Raw genomic sequence first — 8,000 nt, 5'->3', positions numbered from 1 at the left:
GTTCTTCTAATTCTCTGATTCTTCAACCATTTTCAGAACCCGAAAGAGAGTTATTCAGAGCGTTAAGTCAAGAGCAACAGTCTACAGTTGATTCATCTTTTTCTTCGAGTGCTAATATAATTAATTTGGGAAGTAGTTCTGAGACTGTGGTGCCCGATACACCACCTGAAATCAGAAAAGAAGAAGAATCTTACGTTTCATTAGATCTTTTCGAGACTGGAGATATGGCTGACTAAGCTGATCAACCAAATTGTCCTCAGACTATGGCAGAAAAGTTGAAGGCCACCCGAGGGGGCCAAGGCAATTCGATTACTCAACCAAACATCACTCAGCCTTTCCAAATCACAGGGCCGATCTTGAGTTTGATTTCTTCTGAATGCCAATTTCATGGCAAGGATAGTGAGGATGCTAACGAGCATCTTCGTATTTTCAATGATGTTTGCAACTTGTTCAAATTGCATGAGGTTGCCGATACTTCGATCAAGACTAGGCTTTTTCCCTGGACTCTTAAGGGAGAAGCTAAGAGATGGTTAGATAAGCAACCGGAAGGATTGATTACCTCTTGGGATACATTGGTAGATAAGTTCTTATCAAAGTTTTTCCCTGCGTCTCGAGCTGCTAGACTTCAAGCAGATATTTCTCAATTCAGACAAAAGAGCAGCGAGACACTATTTGATGCTTGGGACCATTATTCTAATATGTTACACTCGTGTCCGCAACACGGGTTGAATGATTTACAAAAGGTCCAGATTTTCTATAAGGGGTGTGACATACCAACTAGTCAGAGTATAGATCAAGCAGCAGGTGGAACTTTAATGGATAAGACCGAAGAAGAGGCATTAGAGATTATTGAAAAGCAAGCTGCTTACACTTACGAATGGCATCAAGATCATGAGTCAACTCGTTCAGCGTCAGTTAAGAAAACCGAAACCACTGGTGCGTTTGATGATTATGGGTCAATTAATGCTAAGTTAGACAAGTTTTGTAGACACTTGGAGAAGTTGGAAAAAGGCATGCATGGTATTAAGGTTGGTTGTGAGTATTGCGGGGGATTACATTTAGGTAAAGATTGTGATGCGGGTTTGACTATGAACCAGAAAGAAGAGATCGCTTATATTAGTCAACAGAACAACAATCAGTTTCAGGGATGTGCGCAGTTTAATAGGAATTTCAACAATCCCTATAATCCTCAAGGTAATCAAGGTTCGAGGTTCCATCCAGGTTCTAGTGGAGGATATCAACAACAAGCTCCCGGGTATTTTCAGAAACCCTAAGCCGAATAGAAAAAGTCCAACCTTGAAGCTATGATCGATAAGCTTGTGATGTCTCAAACTCAGCTTGTTACTACTGTTACTCAAAACAATGAGAAGAATGATCAAATGTTTCGAAATCAACAAGCAATTATTCGGAATTTGGAGAAACAAATTGGTCAACTTGCTAATCAGAATAATGAGAGGAAACTGGGAGAGTTACCGAGTAAGACAGATAATAACCCGAAGAATGGGCACGTTAATGCTATCACCACCCAAAGTGGTTTAGCATATGATCCACTGAGGAAGCCCGATGAGTATGATTTGTAAGTACCGTTGGTTAAGGATAGTGAGCCGGTTGTTGTTAGTGAACCGGAGGGGGAAAAGGAGCCGGAACAGATGATTGAGAAAGTTGTGAGGGTACCGAAAACTGTTGCTGCTAAACTGGTAGTTAAAGAGTATCAACCAACGCTCCCATTCCCAAGGAAGCAGAGATTGGAGAAGCTGGAGGCAGAAAAGTCCAAGTTCATAGACTTGATTAAAAAAGTTAACATAAATTTGCCATTTATTGATGTGATTGCAGGTATGCCCAAGTATGCAAGGTTTCTTAAGGACTTGCTAACTAACAGGAAGAAGCTGGAGAATGTGTCTTCAGTCAGGTTGAATGCCACATGCTCAGTAGTAGTTTCAAACAAGCTTCCCGAGAAGCTTGAGGATCCTGGGAGTTTCACCACCCCTTGTTTAATGGGTAATTTGGATTGTATGAGGGCGTTGGCAAATTTGGGGGCTAGCATAAATTTAATGCCTTATTCTATTTATTTAAAGCTAGACCCCTGGGAGTTGAAACCCACGCATATGGCTATTCAGCTAGCTGACCACTCCATTAAATTCCCTCATGGAATTATTGATAATATGCTAGTTAAGACCGGGTTGTTAGTTTTCCCGGCCGATTTCGTGGTGTTGGATATGGAAGTGGATGAGAGGATTCCACTGATTTTGGGTCGGCCATTTTTAAATACGGCTAGATGTATCATTGGTGTCTATGGCCAACAGTTGACCCTTAGGATAGATGATTTACATGCAACTTTCTCAATCGACCATGCTTTAAAATACCCTGCCTACACTGATGATACATGTTATTTTCTTAACACTGTGAATGTCCAGTCTGATGTAGTGACCCGAACTTTTCCATGTTTATATATATATATTTATTGAGATTGATATTTACATGACTAAATGTTTCTAACGTGTTAAGCAATCAAACTTGTTAAGACTTTATTAATTGAAATAGGTTTCATATACACAATTGACCACCCAAGTTGACCGGTGATTCACGAACGTTAAACCTTGTAAAAACTATACGATGACATATATATGGTTATATATATAGTTAACATGATTTTATGATGAGTAAGTATCTCACTAAGTCTATTAACAATGTGTGATATACATAAGAAATGAGATTACTAAGTTAAGAAACTCGAAATGATATATATAACGATTATCGTTATGATAACGTCTACTAAATACATATGTATCATATTAAGATATTGATACACTTTATTTAACATGATAAAATGATATTTAAATATATCATTAAGTGTGTTAACAATGAACTACATATGTAAAAACAAGACTACTAACTTATTGATTTCGAAACGAGACATATATGTAACGATTATCGTTGTAACGACATTTAAATGTATATATATCATATTAAGATATATTAATATATCATAATATCATGATAATATAATAAATTAACATCTCATTAGATATAATAAACATTGGGTTAAGAACATTAAATGAGATCGTTAACTTAAAGGTTTCAAAACAACACTTACATGTAACGACTAACGAAAACTTAACGACTCCATTAGAATGTATATACATGTAGTGTTTTAATATGTATACATACACTTTTGAAAGACTTCAATACACTTATCAAAATACTTCTAATTAACAAAAATTCTTACAATTACATCCTCGTTTAGTTTCATCAACAATTCTACTCGTATGCACCCGTATTCGTACTCGTACAATACACAGCTTTTAGATGTATGTACTATTGGTATATACACTCCAATGATTAGCTCTTAGCAGCCCATGTGAGTCACCTAACACATGTGGGAACCATCATTTGGAAACTAGCATGAAATATCTCATAAAATTACAAAAATATGAGTAATCATTCATGACTTATTTACATGAAAACAAAATTACACATCCTTTATATCTAATCCATATACCAACGACCAAAAACACCTACAAACACTTTCATTGTTCAATTTTCTTCATCTAATTGATCTCTCTCAAGTTCCATCTTCAAGTTCTAAGTGTTCTTCATAAATTCCATAAGTATAGTTTCATAAAAATCAAGAATACTTCCAAGTTTGCAAGTCTACTTCCAAGCTTTCTAATCCATTCCAAGTAATCATCTAAGATCAAGGAACCTTTGTTATTTACAGTAGGTTATCTTTCTAATTCAAGGTAATATTCATATTCAAACTTTGATTCAATTTCTACAAATATAACAATCTTATTTCGAGTGAAAATCTTACTTGAACTGTTTTCGTGTCATGATTTTGTTTCAAGAACTTTCAAGCCATCCAAGGATTCTTTGAAGCTAGATCCATTTTTCTCATTTCCAGTGGTTTTATCCAGAAAACTTGAGGTAGTAATGATGTTCATAACATCATTCGAAGGTATAAACTTGTAATCACTAGAACATAGTTTAGTTAATTCTAAACTTGTTCGCAAACAAAAGTTAATCCTTCTAACTTGACTTTTAAAATCAACTAAACACATGTTATATATCTATATGATATGCTAACTTAATGATTTAAAACCTGGAAACACGATGAACACCATAAAATCGGATATACGCCGTCGTAGTGAAACCGGGGGCTGTTTTGGTTTGGATAATTGAAAACTATGATAAACTTTGATTTAAAAGTTGTTCAACTGGGAAAATGATTTTTCTTATGAACATGAAACTATATCCAAAAATCATGGTTAAACACAGAGTGGAAGTATGTTTTCCAAAATGGTCATCTAGACGTCGTTCTTTCGACTGAAATGACTACCTTTACAAAAATGACTTGTAACCTGTAATTCCGACTATAAACTTATACTTTTTATGTATAGATTCATAAATTTAAGTTCAATATGAAACCATAGCAATTTGATTCACTCAAAACGGATTTAAAATTAAGAAGTTATGGGTAAAACAAGATTGGATATTTTTGATCTTTTTAGCTACGGGGAATATTTAACAAATCTATACAAATCATATCCTAGCTAACTTATATTGTATTATACATGTATTCTAATATATTATGTAATCTTGGGATACCATAGACACGTATGCAAATGTTTTGACATATCATATCGACCCATGTATATATATTATTTGGAACAACCATAGATACTCTATATGCAGTAATGTTGGAGTTAGCTATACAGGGTTGAGGTTGATTCCAAAATATATATATACTTTGAGTTGTGATCTAGCCTGAGATGTGTATACACTGGGTCATGGATTGATTCAAGATAATATATATCGATTTATTTCTATACATCTAACTGTGGACAACTAGTTGTAGGTTACTAATGAGGACAGCTGACTTAATACACTCAAATCTTTAAATCATAATAAAAATGGTTGTAATTATATTTTGATCATACTTTGATATATATGTACATATTTGTATAGGTTCGTGAATCGATCCGTGGCCAAGTCTTATTTCCGAGGAAGGAAATATCTGTGAAAGTGAGTTATAGTCCCACTTTTAAAATCTAATATTTTTGGGATGAGAATACATGCAGGTTTTATAAATGATTTACAAAATAGACACAAGTATGTGAAACTACATTCTATGGTTAAATTATCAAAATCGAATATGCCCCTTTTTATTAAGTCTGGTAATCTAAGATTTAGAGAACAGACACCCTAATTGATGCGAATCCTAAAGATAGATCTATTGGGCCTAACAAACCCCATCCAAAGTACCGAATGCTTTAGTACTTCGAAATTTATATCATATCCGAAGGGTGTCCCGGAATGATGGGGATATTCTTATATATGCATCTTGTTAATGTCGGTTACCAGGTGTTCACCATATGAATGATTTTTATCTCTATGTATGGGATGTGTATTGAAATATGAAATCTTGTGGTCTATTGATATGATTTGATATATATAGTTTAAATCTATAACTCACCAATATTTTTGTTGACGTTTAAAGCATGTTTATTCTAAAGTGAATACTAAGAGCTTCCGCTGTTGCATACTAAAATAAGGACAAGATTTGGAGTCCATGTTTGTATGATATTGTGTAAAAACTGCATTTAAGAAACATATGTCGATGTAATATATTTCTATTGTAAACCATTATGTAATGGTCGTGTGTAAACAGTATATTTTAGATTATCATTATTTGATAATCTACGTAATGTTTTTAAAACCTTTATTGATAAAATAAAGGTTATGGTTGTTATTAAAAATGAATGCAGTCTTTGAAAAACGTCTCATATATGGAACGTTTATAATCAATATGAACGGGACATTTCAGTTGGTATCTGAGCGTTGGTCTTAGAGAACCAGAAAATTTGCATTAGTGTGTCTTATCGAGTTTGTTAGGATGCATTAGTGAGTCTGGACTTCGACCGTGTTTTCTTTAAAAATGATTGCTTAACATTTTTGTTGGAAACTATATATTATTAACATGTAAATATTATGTGATATATTAATCTCTTAACATGTTTGATATTGTGTGATAGATGTCTACCTCTAGCACAAATCCCATTGACTCACCTAATAATAACGAAGAGTCGAATATATATTGGCAAGATTCACAAGTTCCCGAAGAACCGGAAGAAGAGGAAATGGAACCGGAAGAAGAGGAACAAGAAGAAGAGGAACTAGAAGAAGAGGAACTGGAAGAAGAAGAGGTTTCGGAGGGGGGAATAGTAAGAACCACAGAAAACCGGTCAAATAAAAGAAAATCCTCAACCAATGGACCAAAGTTAATAATGGTCAATGGTGTTTCCGCTAAGGAAGCAAAATATTGGGAAAATTACCAATTTTCCGATGAATCGGATACTGATGAGGATTCCGATGATGTTATAGAAATTACCCCGACCCAATTTAATGAGGCAAAAGAAAATAATAAGGGAAAAGACATCAAAATAGAGAAATCTGATTCCAACCCCGATAAACTTTATATGTATCGACAACATCCGTATTTCCTAAAATGTAACAATAACCCGGGAACCTCTAAACCAGCAGGTTTTTCTAAACCATTATATAAAACGACGGCTCGTATTAGAGGAACAACATATATTCCTAGAAAATTAGGAAAACGAACTAAGTCCGAAGAAGAAGAAACCAGTGATTCAGATTAGAAGGTTGTAATCTTGTTGTGTATTATATGTATTGTAGTGTGCGTGTACTTTTATGTTCTATGTAAAAATTGCTTGTGTTATTTGTTAATTATCTTTTACGAATCTAATCCTTATATATTTTGCAGTATAAAAACAAAATGGACGTTAAGGGTAGACAACCGAATATTTTAGAAGACCTACCAGAGGATATGATTGAGGAAATCTTGTCTAGAGTCGGTCAGAATTCTTCAGCACATTTAGTTATGGCGAAATCAACTTGTCAAACATTTGAAAGACTTTCCGGAAATACCTTAGTTTATAAAAGGATTTCCTTTGATAGGTGGGGTATATCACATTGGGGAGACCGTAAGTTACGCCGTGTTTTCTTTAAAGCATTAAATGCGGGGAACCCAAATGCAATTTTACACTACATATCCCAACATAGGATTTCGTGAATTAGAAAGAGCTTCTAACATGCAACATAAAGAAGCATGTTATGCTTACGGGTTAGTGATGTTCGCTTATTACCAAAGTGAGAAAAAGAACATCGGATTGCAACTTTTAAATAAAACCTTCCCATAAGTGACGGATTCAGTAGTTGGGGTGAGAAACAAGGTTTTTAGATTATTACGGGGCTGTTGGACATTATGAAACCCTCGTCCTTTTGACAACATTACAACATGCTGCCTAGCTAATGGTCATAATGGTTATTTTCCACAAGACCGAGGATGGGAGGTCATCTTAGTAAAACCAGAATGGATGACTTGTTTCTGGACTTATGAATTACGTGTCTTTATTTCCTTTGCTAAACAACTCGCGTATTAACTAGATTTATCTTCAAAACTGTCCTGTATCATAGTGTACTATATTTCATGTTATATGTAATATAGCGAAGTTGTAAGTTTGAAGAATATTTGTATGTGATATATTATTATAATCAGTTTTTCATATAGAATTGTAGTAGTTGAATTGTATATTAGCTACTAAGTATGAACTTAACGGGTAGGTAGTACCCGAATTTAAAATTATAAAACGCTAATATGAAGAAAAAGCTTTTATAAATGAGTTCATATTATGCTACTGATGTGTATTATCGTGTCTATAATTTATATTGGAAAAATGCCGGTTAAATGATTACTACACACTAACGGGCAGTGTACCCGATCGTGTAATAGTATAAAATTGGTAATTCCGAAATCGTTCCAAGGACAGTTTTAAAGTGAGAATTAAGATTGCAACTAATAAAGTAATCTAAGTTAACCTATGAAAATCAAAAGTACGAGATAGTTTGTTTTGTGACTATTTGTGACGATCACTCCAAATCCATATGGACGAACACGTCATTCATCGATTTCATTGCGAGGT

This window comes from Rutidosis leptorrhynchoides, chromosome 3 (genome assembly GCF_046630445.1).
Source record: "Rutidosis leptorrhynchoides isolate AG116_Rl617_1_P2 chromosome 3, CSIRO_AGI_Rlap_v1, whole genome shotgun sequence".
NCBI lineage: Eukaryota > Viridiplantae > Streptophyta > Magnoliopsida > Asterales > Asteraceae > Rutidosis > Rutidosis leptorrhynchoides.
This window is presented reverse-complemented; position numbering follows the sequence as displayed.